Here is a 15207-nt window from a genome sequence, read left to right on the forward strand (position 1 = left end):
AATAGTGTTCCTTACTTTGATCCAGCAGTTTAGTCAAAAAACGAAGTTTTATCCTATGCAAATTCGGTCTCTACCAGCAAGTAGGGCGTCTACTTGCTGGTAGCTGCTGCAGAAATCCGCCCCCTCCTCTTGTTGATTGACAGGGCCAGCCGGGATCTCCTCCTCCGGCCAGCCCTGTCGGCGTTTCAAAAATCGCGCGCCCGTGTTGAATCTGCGCAGGCGCTCTGAGATGAGGAGGCTCGTCTCCTCAGAGCTCCCTCAGTGCGCCTGCGCCGATGACATCATCGAAATAGAAGACGTCATCGGCGCAGGTGCACTGAGAGAGTTCTGAGGAAACGAGCCTCCTCATCTCAGAGCGCCTGCGCAGATTCAACACGGGCGCGCGATTTTTGAAACGCCGACAGGGCTGGCCGGAGGAGGAGATCCCGGCTGGCCCTGTCAATCAACAAGAGGAGGGGGCGGATTTCTGCAGCAGCTACCAGCAAGTAGACGCCCTACTTGCTGGTAGAGACCGAATTTGCATAGGATAAAACTTCGTTTTTTGACTAAACTGCTGGATCAAAGTAAGGAACACTATTATATTTTCAGATATCGCTATATAACTAATTTAACTAGCCCAAAAAAAAAAAAATCACTTTAGTGGGGTGACAGAAACCCTTTAGGAACAACTCAGACAAGATGGCAGCCCACATAATCATGTTCAGGAAATCAAATGCTACTATCTAGTTTTAACTGGCAGATAACATTTTTGGTGACACATTTCCTTAAGACTGTTATCTGTGGGGATACATCGGCCTGAAGATTACTCTATTACATTATATGTACTCTGTTATCAGTGCATTATCTGTGGTGTGTGAGGGGTAGCTTTCTTTTAGGGGATCATTCACACCGATACGGCTTCAGGACACCAGGTTTCAGGTCCAAACAGTGCATTTATTGTGATACACCAGCACAAGCAAAATGTCAAAAATAATAAACACTCGCCCGTCCAGGCTCTAACTAAACATAATATTCCTGACTCACCTAAGTCCCTGTTCACACCCTGTGAACACATGCGGCTTTCTCAGCCAATGTCCCACAGCCTCCTGGCTGTACAGAGCACAGTATGCCCACTGTCTCCAGTCCAGTGTCTCTTGGGGAATAGTGGTCTCTCAGCCCTCCTGGCTTGGACCACACAGAGCCTCCAGGCCTCTGTCCACAGGCAACACACTCCCCCAAAGTTCAGGCTAGCGCCTAGCCTCGTGGCCACTCAGCCCACACGGCTGAGACCACTCACACAGAGCCTCACCAGGACTCTGCTTCACCAAACACTCCAGAGTGAGCCACACCCAAGATCCAGTAGCAAGATTAAATAGGATCCCTGGACATGAGCATGACCTAAGTCCTCGACTGAAGCATGGGGAACAGGCACCCACCCAACATATTGCCTGTTCCCAGTAAAAGCCCACCCTGAAATAGCTGAACCAGCTACACTATATGGTGTCCCCCAACTACTTTAGTTGCCACATATCCCCCCCCCCCTCTGTTCAAACCTGTAGGGGTGAACACATGTACAAACCGGATGCTCGTGATAGGGCATCTGCATTATACTGCCATCTTCCGGCTCAACGTACCCCCTAGAAGAGATGGCCAGCGTTGCAGTCTTCCCTTTTTTTTGCCAGACCCAGGCCATCAGAGCTTGGTTTGTCATAAACACTGCCTTCCTACCTAGACTACAGTGTCTAAGGGCCTCCTCCAACTCCTCTGCGCTGGAGAACTTAGCTTTCTGGCTTGCTTCTTTTCCAGATTTCTTCTTAGGCCCCCAACCTTTAACTTCCGCAACCTTTACAGCCGCGTTTTCCACAGGAGTTCCCGCCTCCTCCTTTTGTTGGAGATCTGGCTGGTCAGTTTTAAACCACCCTTCAGCCGCTCTAATGTCATCTGGTGTTCACACTCACTTTGTTTCTTTATTCTATCACCAGATAGTACTTCTCTTTTTTCTTTAGTCCCCACAGGGGTTACCTCAGGTTTGGCTTAAGTTTCAGAGTCTTTTACTTCTTCAGTGGCTCTCCCCACTCCAGCAGACCCCTCTTCAGCCTTATCCTTGGTCTCTGAAACATCTGAGGATTTCTCCCACTCCAACTCATCGGCCTTAGCTTCTTCAGCCTTTAAGTCTCCTTTGGAGTCTTCCTTCACTCTGTTAGCTTTCTCACCCTTTTCAGACACTGCATCATATACTTCCAATCTGAACCCCTCCTCCTCTTTCTCATCACGGTTGGAGGTACTGGGAACACCGGGGTCTTCACTAGACTCGTTTTCTTCTGGTATTTTCTCCATAGGCTCACCCAGGATATTGCTCTCCCTTCGGGCAGGATTCAGGAGAGCCAGTCCATCGCAGTAGACAGGATCCTCATACTGGTCGTCCGTCTCCCTGTATTTCTTCCCCAGCAGACTGCTGGCTTTCTGGAGGGCATTGACAGCAGAAGAAAGGTCTTTTATGACCAGGTCCTGGCCACACACTGCCATGAGTCTCTTGTCTTTTGCATCCACATCATCCCCATCAACTGGTTCAGCAGATACATCTTCCATCTTCTTCTCTGCCTCTGCCGGCACCACAGCGCCACCATCTTCAGTCCCATTCTTAACAGGCTCTGGCTTAGACTTCTTGAAATTTTTCAGAGGACTCTCCTCTTCAGGTTTCTCACCTTCCACCTGCTGCTCGAGAGCACACTTAGATTTTTCCACCTCATAGACGTTCTTCCCGACGTCATCTTTTAAGCTCATGAGATTTTCCATCTCTGCTCTGAGTTGCCTGTTCAGCCTCTTAAATTTATCTTGCTCCTCAAGCGCTTCTTCAAGGGCTCTAGCCAAGGAAAGAGCCCTGGTCTCCTTCTCCTGAGCATCAGCCTCCACTCGGTCACGTTCCTCGGCATATCGAGCCAATATGCACCTCTCTTCAACCAGGAGCTGGTCAAACTTCTTCTGTTTCTTCTCCAATCCAGACACAGTTTGTCTCTGGTGGTCCAGGTCCACCATCCGATCACGCAACTCTTGATCCATGATAGCAGATTTTTCTGAGGCGCTGTTTAAGACCTCATCAGCCAGCTCATCCCTTTCCTGCTCTGCATGACGTCTGGATTGCTCAGAAGCTGCAAGTTCCTCTTGAAGTTGGAGAATTTCCGCTTCTTTTTGTGACTCTAGAGCCTTCAGTTCATTCATCTCTTTCTGAGTCTCTTCCTGTGACTCCTCTGGAGCTTTCTGAAGTTGCTCTGCGAGAACCGCTAGTCCCTTCTCTAGTGTATCTAGGGACTGTGCGAAGCGAGGGAAAACATGTTCAAGTTTGTAGCTGTACTGACCTGTCAGGTCATCTACCCCTGCCTGGGTATGGGTCTCAGACACTAGGCTGCCGTCTCCCCAGTCAGCTCTCGTCACGTCAGGTATAACTGTCATCTGGTCGCTACTAGTGACCGCCTGAATTTCGCAATACTTTGACCTGGTAGCTTCCCTCTCGGAGTTGCTAATGGTCACAGCACATATATCGCCTATGTTACTCGTGTCATTATTAACGCTGACCTCTGGCGGTACACATGAGCTAATCTCCACCTTGGACATTTCTTCAGTAACCATAGAACCCAGTGGAGACTGCATGCCGACTTCTGGTACGTGTGGTACAAACTCTAGCCCCGCCACATTGTCTACAATTTGGTCTCCTAGCGGTGTTTCTTCAACATTTATCAACACATTTACATCAGACACATGTTTACCAACAGAGGGAGCTTCTTCCCCAATCACAGCCTGCAAAGGAAAAGGCATGTCATTATTATCACATATTTCACATGACATCCCATTTCCATTATGCATTTCGGCAAACATGGTACCATCACTTTGCACCTTATCTGCACCCTTGTTCTCAATGTGCAGCTCCTTCACATTGTCATTTAAAGGGACAGGTACAGGTTCTGCAGCAGTTTTGTCACTCTCTGCAGAAGTGTCTCCATTACTTAACCCCTTAAGGACTCAGCCCTATTTCACCTTAAGGACTTGGCCATTTTTTGCAAATCTGACCAGTGTCACTTTAAGTGCTCATAACTTTAAAACGCATTGACTTATCCAGGCCGTTCTGAGATTGTTTTTTCGTCACATATTGTACTTCATGACACTGCTAAAATTGGGTCAAAAAAGTTAATTTTTTTGCATAAAAAAATACCATATTTACCAAAAATTTTGAAAAATTAGCAAATTTCAAAGTTTCAGTTTCTCTACTTCTGTAATACATAGTAATACCCCCAAAAATTGTGATGACTTTACATTCCCCATATGTCTACTTCATGTTTGAATTGTTTTGGGAATGATATTTTATTTTTTGGGGATGTTACAAGGCTTAGAAGTTTAGAAGCAAATCTTGAAATTTTTCAGAAATTTACAAAAACCCAATTTATAGGGACCACTACAGGTCTGAAGTCACTTTGCGAGGCTTACATAATAGAAACCGCCCAAAAATGACCCCATTCTATAAACTACACCCCTCAAGGTATTCAAAACTGATTTTACAAACTTCGTTAACCCTTTAGGTGTTGCACAAGAGTTATTGGCAAATGGGGATGAAATTTGAGAATTTCTTTTTTTTGCCTAATTTTCCATTTTAACCCTATTTTTCCACTAACAAAGCAAGGGTTAACAGCCAAACAAGACTGTATCTTTATTGCCCTGACTCTGCCGTTTACAGAAACACCCCATATGTGGCCGTAAACTACTGTACGGCCACACAGCAGGGCGTAGAGTGAAAGGTGCGCCGTTTGGTTTTTAGAAGCCAGATTTTGCTGGACTGTTTTTTTGACACCATGTCCCATTTGAAGCCCCCCTGATGCACCCCTAGAGTAGAAACTCCATAAAAGTGACCCCATCTAAGAAACTACACCCCTCAAGGTATTCAAAACTGATTTTACAAACTTTGTTAACCCTTTAGGTGTTGCACAAGATTTAATGGAAAATAGAGATACAATTTCAAAATTTCACTTTTTTGGCAGATTTTCCATTTTAATATTTTTTTTCCAGTTACAAAGCAAGGGTTAACCGCCAAACAAAACTCATTATTTATGGCCCTGATTCTGTAGTTTACAGAAACACCCCATATGTGGTCGTAAACCGCTGTACGGGCACACGGCAGGGCGCAGAAGGAAAGGAATGCCATACGGTTTTTGGAAGGCAGCTTTTGCTGGACTGGTTTTTTGACACCATGTCCCATTTGAAGCCCCCCTGATGCACCCCTAGAGTAGAAACTCCAAAAAAGTGACCCCATTTTAGAAACTACGGGATAGGGTGGCAGTATTGTTGGTACTAGTTTAGGGTACATATGATTTTTGGTTGCTCTATATTACACTTTTTTGTGCGGCAAGGTAACAAGAAATAGATTTTTTGGCACGTTTTTTTTTTTGTTATTTACAACATTCATCTGACAGGTTAGATCATGTGGTAATTTTATAGAGCAGGTTGTCACGGATGCCACGATACCTAATATGTATACAATTTTTTTTATTTATGTAAGTTTTACACAATGATTTCATTTTTAAAACAAAAAAAATGTTTTAGTGTCTCCATAGTCTAAGAGCCATAGTTTTTTCAGTTTTTGGGCGATTATCTTAAGTAGGGTCTCATTTTTTGTATACTTTTTTTATATTTATTTAAGTTTTACACAATGATTTCATTTTTGAAACCAAAAAAATCATGTTTTAGTGTTTCCATAGTCTAAGAGCCATAGTTTTTTCAGTTTTTGGGCGATTATCTTGGGTAGGGTATGATTTTTGCGGGATGAGATGACGGTTTGATTGGTACTATTTTGGCGTACATGCGACTTTTTTGATCACTTTTATTACCTTTTTTGGGAAGTAAGGTGGGCAAAATTTCAATTTCCTAATAGTTTTTATTTTTTTATTTTTATGGCGTTCACCGTGCGGGGAAAGTAACATGACCGTTTTATAGATCAGGTCGTTACGGACGCGGTGATACCAAACATGTGTAGGGAATTTTTTTTTTTTTTTTTTTTAATCAGTGATAAATGTGTTTTTTGATTTTTACTTTTTTTTTCACTTTTTTTCACTTTTTTTTTGACCCAGACCCACTTGGTTCTTGAAGATCCAGTGGGTCTGATGTCTATGTAATACAGTACAGTACAATATATATTGTACTGTACTTTACTTACACTTTGTCTGAACAGATCTCTGCCTTTAGCACAGATCTGTTCAGCACCATGGACAGCAGGATGCCTGAGAGGCGTCCTGTTGCCATGGGAACCTTCCCCGTCTGCTCAGTACTGCTCAGAACTTCGCAGACGGGGAAGGGTAAGGAGGGGATCTGTCGGGGGGCTGTCTGGGAGCTCTCTCCCTCTCCATAGGGGGGTTGCAAAGGCACAGCAGCCCCCCGATGGGAGAGGGAGGGAGCTCCCTCTTACTGTTAACTTTTTCCATACAGCGGTCCGTACGGACCGCTGTATGGAAAGGGTTAAACGGCTGACATCGCATCATCGATGTCAGCCGTTTATACCAGGGTGCCAGCAATGTGCTGGCACCCTGGTATACCCACTGAACACCAACGATTATTCAAGGGGAGGCGGGCGGGGGATCGCGATCCCGCCTGCCGCACCGCCCGTCTCCCGCACCGCCCCCACCGCCCACAACTCCCCCCCCCTGCACCACCCGCCGGCAAAAAATCATGCAGGGGTGCAGGGGGGGTGTAAAATATATATTTTAGGGACACTAAAGCTTCTGATTCCCGCAGTCAGGGCCCGCTGGGATCAGAAACTGCAGAAAGCGCAGCAAGCCGCAGGTCTGAATTGACCTGCGGTTTTCTGCGATCGCCGATGCGGGGGGGTCAAATGACCCCCCCCTGCATGGTTACGGGATGCCGGCTGAATGATTTCAGCCGAAATCCCATTCCGATTAACCCCTGGGGCGCCGGAATACCGATTTCAAGTTATGACGTACCGGTACGTCATGGGTCCTTAAGGACTCGGGACCCATGCCGTACCGATACGTCCTAAGTCCTTAAGGGGTTAAAACCTCCAAGCATAAGGGGAAATTACGGCCCACCATTCCCTCATGTATGAGCGTATTTGTAACATCAGGTTCACAAGTCCCAGTTCTCACCGGAGACTCTCCCTCAGTGAGAACCACCTGATAGTCCGTATTATCCACATAATTGTCCCGAACATGTAACACTCTATCAGTCTCTGGGGCGGCGATCATGCTACCTCTTACCCGGGCTAGCATGGGATCTCTGACTTTCACCACCCCAAATCTAGCTTTGATCACAGGCTCTTTGGGCAACCCAGAAACCATCTCCCCTGCAGGTTCCTGCGAGGGAGTAACCGCAACAGGCTTACCCGCCTGTTCAGACACTGTGTTTTTCCCAATGTCATACACTTCCGAGACGGTTTTTCGCCTCAGTGATTTTTTTGTCACTGACCCAGCCGGTTTCCACTGCGGCCGGCTCACGGTCACTGGATCTGCCACACAACTATTAACAGGAACAGTCTTACCGCCTGACGTCATGGATTCGGGAGACGACGATATTCCCAGGACATCTCTACCAAGATCACCAGCCTTCTTTTGGTTCCTGGTATCCCGAACACCGGCAGACTCCTTACTGCAAACGTTGCCACCGGTAACAGCATGGCCTGGAGTCCCGACTTTTCCTGGACGGTCACTCCAGCCGCACTCTTTAGGACTTTGCGCACACATGCAGGAAACATAGGATCTCTTGAGAGCCGCACCGTTCTCCACCTCCTTTTCTTCCCGACGGTTGCCCTTGGCAAAAGCACACATGTTTTCCTCTGGAACTCCAGCCGCACAACTCAAAGCCTTTTTCCCCGCTAGATAGCTGCCAGAACGGAAAGTCTTTCCGAGCACAAACTCCACTTCCAGGGTCCCACATTTTAAGAGCTCCCATTGCACAGGGCCATAGTCCGTGATAAAGGTCAGAGACACGGTGACATCTGTCTCTGGCCCCTTCTTTAGAAAGTCCAGTACTTCAGGCTTAACCCGGGACACGTGTTGGCAGGCATCTAAAGTGACCCACAGCAGAATTCCCCCAATCACCAACTCGCAGGATCTTTCTGTATCAGATCTTCTGACCTCACAATCATCCATTGTGTAGTCCTGCTGCAGGTGGGTCTGCACAGACCTCATAGTGACAACAAAAAAAAACGTTTTTTTTATTTTTTTCAGTCAGTCTCTTCTCTGGGCTTCTGGCCCTTTAAATCTCTGCACCACAGCAAAAATAGTCCACAATAGCATGAGCAGCACCTGCTCCACCGAACAAACAGGCTTCCGGCCCTTTAACTCCAGCAGCACCTGCTCTTTCTCGTCGTTGCCCTTAGCAACCGGCTGTTGTTGCCCTTTTATCATGGACAACCTACCCGCATCCTCCACAAATTGTGAGGGGTAGCTTTCTTTTAGGGGATCATTTACACCGATACGGCTTCAGGACACCAGGTTTCAGGTCCAAACAGTGCATTTATTGTGATACACCAGCACAAGCAAAATGACAAAAATAATAAACACTCGCCCGTCCAGACTCTAACTAAACATAATATTCCTGACTCACCTAAGTCCCTGTTCGCACCCTGTGAACACATGCGACTTTCTCAGCCAATGTCCCACAGCCTCCTGGCTGTACAGAGCACAGTATGCCCACTGTCTCCAGTCCAGTGTCTCTTGGGGAATAGTGGTCTCTCAGCCCTCCTGGCTTGGACCACACAGAGCCTCCAGGCCTCTGTCCACAGGCAACACACTCCCCCAAAGTTCAGGCTAGCGCCTAGCCTCGTGGCCCCTCAGCCCACACGGCTGAGACCACTCACACAGAGCCTCACCAGGACTCTGTTTCACCAAACACTCCAGAGTGAGCCACACCCAAGATCCAGTAGCAGGATTAAATAGGATCCCTGGACATGAGCATGCCCTAAGTCCCGGACTGGAGCATGGGGAACAGGCACCCACCCAACACCAGCTACACTATATATATGGTGTCCCCCAACTACTTGGTGCCCCTTGGTGACACGCTCCCGGTGCACACAACACCCCTTTTATCCTGCTTCCGTGTGACTTTACTGCACACCTCAATGTTCACATTGCCACAGGTGCTACATAGGACTGTGCAAATAAAGGCCCCTTTATAAAATAATAAAAACTGCCCCTTGTACGTTATATATAATGTTTGGCGTCGCACGTACCAAATTGTGAAGTGGGTAGATGTTCACAAACAGTCTAGTTGCATTTTTGGTTGGAACGCGGTGCCTCAAAAAGTCAGAGCCTTTCAAATTGATGGACAAGGGTAAACATCGAAAGCCACCCGAAGCCTCCTTCACTCCTATACGTGCTTCTGTGGAGAACCAAAGGTCGTAGCAATAGTGAAGCACAGTCACCCGGGGTCAAATACAAAAGGGGTTTATTATACTCACAATGTTTCAATTAGATAAAAGCAGTGTATACAAAGATCAAACACCTTGTGCCATCTGCAGCCTGTGCTGTCAACGCATAAGTCGCGGTAAGCCCAACACTCACCTAGGGACGACCGCCTTAAGAAGTCACCTGGCCTCCCATCACCAAGCTGTCAGTATGGGGTCTGTGTCCCCACCGCAGGGTGGCAGATCGCTGTCTGCACATCGCAGCACCATGGGTCCCAGTACTAGCTTACCATGTAGGAGACGCAGGCGCCCGCCAGCATACCGCCGCATCCGTCCTCACTGCCAGGTGTCCTCTGATGCGCTATAGCATGCGCACGCGCACCTCTCCCTTTCTTATAGGAGTAGCCAGCTGGTTCCTGATTACAGTCCCCACCCGGAGGCGGGACAATTTGTATTTAAGGCAGCTTCACTCATCATAAAGTGCCCAGGCGTGGTTGTTGTACCTCTTGACTCCCGCTGAAGCGTCCCACTGTGTCTGTTTATTGGATTTCCTGGATTCTGACCTCTGCTTCGTTTGACTATGCATCTGCCTGCCATCTGTTTATTGGATCACCTGGATTATAGACCTCTGCACTGTCTGACTACACATCTGCCCATCGCCTCCTGTAAGTCTTCCCGGATCCAGACCCTGCACTGCCTGACAACGAGACCGCTTATATCTGCACGCTGTATTGCTATGAACTTTGTGTTGCCTGTGTTGACTGTCAAGTGACTTTTGAATACTGTCTGCCAGTAAAGACCATCTGTTCCTTTACTCTGCCTTTGTTGGACTCTGTTCACACTACTGCAGGTAGCTGCATTCTGGGTAACTGGTGCAGACACCAGGGTCCTGACTCTGAGAGTCAGCAGTCAGCAATATTGAGCTAATTCCCAGTCCTCTATCATCTGGTCGTAACACAAGCCCAGTGGGAGCAACAACGTCAGAACCCACAAAGCCACACTCCCTGCGCTCCACGTCCTGCCTCTTCTCCTCTCGCCTCCCATTTGTCCTCCACTCCACCTTCCACCATGCCGTCGTCGCGTTCATCTGGCAAAAGGCAGGCTTCCGTGGCTGACCACTGGCCTGCAGTAAAATTGATATCCATTGACCGTCTAATATACTTCCAGCCACATAATCACTTGATCTTTTCTGTATGGTGAATGCCTAATTGTTGGTGCCTCGGAGGAATTCAACACCTGTGACGACCATGTGTTATCGAATTTCACCTATTATCATTTGGGGTTAATTCAAAAGGGTGGATTTCGTTAGCCATGTTTTTAATAAAATTTTATATTTTTAGTTCTTTTAAACATATGTATTTGACATTTATTTGTACTGGCCTGCAGTAAAATTGATATCCAATGACCATCTAATATACCTCCAGCCACATAATCACTTGTTCTTTTCTGTACATTGAATGAATAATTTTTGGGGCGTGTACTCCACGGGCCTGAAGTACAATTGTTCTCCAATGACCGTCTAATATACCTCCAGCCACATAATCACTTGCTGTTTTCTGTCCGGTGAATGCCTAATGTTTGGAGCCTGTACTTCTGTTGCCTAAAATAAACATTTTCTAGGCTCCAGCAGGCCACATTTTTGACAGTTTCCCTTTAAGACATATAAAAATGGCCCCTGATTAAAATACATACCGTATTTTTTTAATGGAATTTTTTCCATTGATCCCCCTCTGGTATGTCCCTGTCCATGTTGTGGGACTACTTGTGCACTTATTGTAAGTATTTGGTGGTGCAATAATGACCTGAAGGTTTTTCAGGTTCGCCTGCCATTAAAGTGAATGGGGCCCGCCGCAAACTTGCGGTTCTTGAACATTTGATCGCGTTCGCGAATTGTCCCGGCCGATGTTCGTCCATCACTACTCCTGGAACAGGTCAGCTTGAAGACAAACAAAAATCCACTTTTATTCCAGACATTAAAAAATATTACAGAAACACAGCCACTTAATAGGTTTACACTGGTACAATGTATTACAATACATACACTAAATGCTGATCAAGTTAAAGATCATTTGTCACGCACATTGCAATACATAGAATATCGTGCAGTGAAATGCTTATGAGGTGTTCAATAAATTAGCTACCTGAATATGAAAACATTTTCTAAGAACATTTAATGTACCACTTTTCAATGTAATCCCCCTTGACTACAACACACTTATTCCACTTTGCCTCCAGTGATCGGATCTCCTCAGAATAGGAGACTTCTTGCTGCTGCAGGAACCCCCTTACCACCTTTTTGACTACATTATCATCAGGAAATCATTGCCATGCACAAATTTCTTCAGGGTCAAAAGAGAAAGTAATCACTGGGAGCAAGGTCTGGACTGCAGGGTGGATGGTTAACCACTTCACATCCGGGCCATTTCCCCCTTCCTGACAGCCATTCTTTGCAAATCTGACTTGTGTCACTTTATGTGGTAATAACTTCAAAACACTTTTTAAGGACCAGTTTAGATCTTAAGTCACTTTGTGAGGCTTACATAATAGAAACTTTGTTAACCCTTTCAGTGTTCCACAAGAATTAATGGAAAATTTAGATGAAATTTCCGAATTTCACTTTTTTGACAGATTTTCCATTTTAATCAAAACATTTTTCCACTAACAAAGCAAGGGTTAACAGCCAAACGAAACTCAATATTTATTGCCCTGACTCTGTAGTTTACAGAAACACCCCATATGTAGTTGTAAACTGCTGTACGGACACACAGCAGGGCGCAGAAGGAAAGGAACGGCATATGGTTTTTGGAAGGCAGATTTTACTGGGATAATTTTAAGCTGCCATGTCACATTTGAAGACCCCTAGAGTAGAAACTCCAAAAAAGTGACCCCGTTTTAGAAACTACACCCCTTAAGGTATTCAAAACAGATTTTACAAATGTTGTTAACCCTTTAGGTGTTCCACAACAATTAATGGAAAATGGAGATGAAATTTCAGAATTTCACTTTTTTGGCAGATTTTCCATTTTAATATTTTTTTTCCGCTAACAAAGCAAGAGTTAACAGCCAAACAAAACTCAATATTTATTGCCCTGATTCTGTAGTTTACAGAAACACCCCATATGTGGTTTTAAACTGCTGTATGGCCACACGGCAGGGCGTATAGGGAAAGGAACGCCATATTGTTTTTGGAAGGCAGATTTTGCTAGACTGGTTTTTAACACCATGTCCCATTTGAAGCCCCCCTGATGCACCCCTAGAGTAGAAATGCCAAAAGAGTGACCCATTTTTGAAAATACATCCCTCAAGGTATTCAAAACTGATTTTACAAACATTGGTAACCCTTTAGGTGTTCCACAAGAGTTAATGGAATATGGAGATGACATTTGAGAATTTCTATTTTTTGGCAATTTTTCCATTTTAATCCATTTTTTCCAGTAACAAAGAAAGGGTTAACAGCCAAACAAAACTCTAAATTTATTGCCCTGATTCTGTAGTAGAAACCCCCAAAAAGTGACCCCATTTTGGAAACTCCGGGTGTCACGGGTAAGGAAGGTAGAGAGGAAGTGCACCCCCTTACTGCCACCCTCAACCCTGTCCCTGCCTACTTTCACCACCCGCCCTAGGGGACAGGGCGCAACTGGGCGATGGTCCCTGACCTACGTAAGTGCAGAGTAGAGCAGACAGAAAGGAACCGGACAGCCAAGGCAGAACGCGATACCCCAGATGTAGGCAAAAGGATTGTCACGGCCGCTATCCCAGCAGCAGTCGTGTCGCACCAGACGGAGGGGAAGGGGGACCCTTATCTACGGATGGGAAATAGAATGGCTACCCCTGACTAACCCTAAGCTGGCACCTGTCTGCCATGATACCCTAGAAGGGGTGTGAACCCGTGCGGCCAGCAGGATGCCTAAACCCTTAGTCACCCTAACAAGACTAGACTGGGGAAAGGCCGATGGGAGCACTAGTCACCATCACTCACGTCTAGAAGAACAACAGGGGAAGACAGCAACAAACAAACAATCAACAGCAGAGATAGACTTATCCAGTCACGAGCAGAGAAGGCGATCCCAAACACGACAGTCCACGCCGGACAAGAGCTCCACAGCAACACCGTCAAACGATCTCCTTCAAGGGTCAGAATAGCACTGGAAGTAGGAACTATATCTGGCAATGACTGCAAGTGAAACTGAAACTAATACAGTATCTGGGAGTGGCAGACAGGACTCACCTGAGAAGGATGCCTACAAACTCCCAGTCAGGACAAAAAGGTTCACAAGGCAAAACCCGGATGACATACCCTGAACCACGGAGCAAACTCACAAGCTATCGCGAGTAGCAAGTCGCTGCGACCTTCTCCTCCCAGACCTGTCTGGATCAGTCACAGTCGTGACAGTACCCCCCTTTCTACGAGGGGCCCCCGGACCCTCAAGACCAGGCCTCTCCGGATGGGAGCTATGAAAAGCCTGAATAAGTCTGTCCGCTTTTATCTCTGATGCTGGAACCCACATTCTCTCTTCGGAACCATAACCTTTCCAGTGCACCAGGTACTGAAGAGAGCGGCGAACATATCGTGAATCAACATTCTTTTCTACCTGAAACTCAAGACTGCCATCAACAACCACCGGGGGAGGTGGTAGTGGCAATGGTTCAGGAGGTTCTACATATCTCTTAAGCAGAGACCTGTAGAAGACATTATGGATCCTTAGAGTCTGAGGTAGCTCCAGACGAAAAGCCATCGGGTTAATGATCTTAATTACCCTATAAGGACCAATAAATCTCGGACCTAATTTCCACGAGGGAACCTTCAACTTGATATTTCTGGTAGACAACCACACCAAGTCATTCACCCCAAGGTCTGGACCTTCAGAGCGCTTCCTATCAGCCACACGTTAGTATCTACCACCAATTCTCTTCAAACTTTCTTGCACACTCTGCCACACTGAAGAAAGTGAAGACGCAAATCGTTCCTCCTCGGGAACCCCAGACGGCCCCCCCTTACTAAACGTACAAAACTGAGGATGGAAACCATACGCACCAAAAAATGGTGACTTATCGGTAGATTCTTGACGACGATTATTAATGGCAAACTCGGCTAACGGTAAATAAGATGACCATTCCTCCTGATTTTCGGAAACAAAGCATCTCAAATATGTCTCTAGGTTTTGATTGGTATGTTTAGTCTGACCGTTGGACTGTGGATGGAAAGATGAAGAAAACAACAGATGAACCCCTAAACGAGAACAAAAAGCTTTCCAAAATTTAGAAACAAATTGGGTACCACGATCCGAAACAATATCGGAAGGGACCCCGTGAAGCTTCACGATGTGGTCAATAAAAACCTGAGCCAGTGTGTTAGCATTAGGCAATGCGGCAAGAGCAATAAAGTGCACCATTTTACTGAATCTGTCAACAACTACAAGAATAACAGTCTTCCCCGCTGATACTGGTAGATCCGTAATGAAATCCATTGATAGGTGCGTCCAAGGCCTGTTGGGGATGGCCAGAGGTAAAAGACGCCCTGCCGGACGAGTATGATCTACCTTAGAACGAGCACAGGTAGCACATGCAGACACAAAATTCAACACCTCCTGGCGCCACTTAGGCCACCAGAACCGACGAGACACTAACTCAGAGGTTGCCCTACTACCTGGGTGTCCTGCCAGTGTGGAGTTATGGTGTTCTTTTAGTATCTCCAGGCGTAAATTTTCTGGCACAAACAGTTTACCCGAGGGGCAGGAGGCCGGGGCGTCCCCCTGAGCTTCCAACACCCTCCCCTCCAAACCTGAGTGTAATGCAGAGACCACCACCCCCTTTTGAAAAATGGGCTC

The sequence above is a fragment of the Bufo bufo genome, chromosome 8, assembly GCF_905171765.1.
Source record: "Bufo bufo chromosome 8, aBufBuf1.1, whole genome shotgun sequence".
NCBI classification, from domain to species: Eukaryota; Metazoa; Chordata; class Amphibia; order Anura; family Bufonidae; genus Bufo; species Bufo bufo.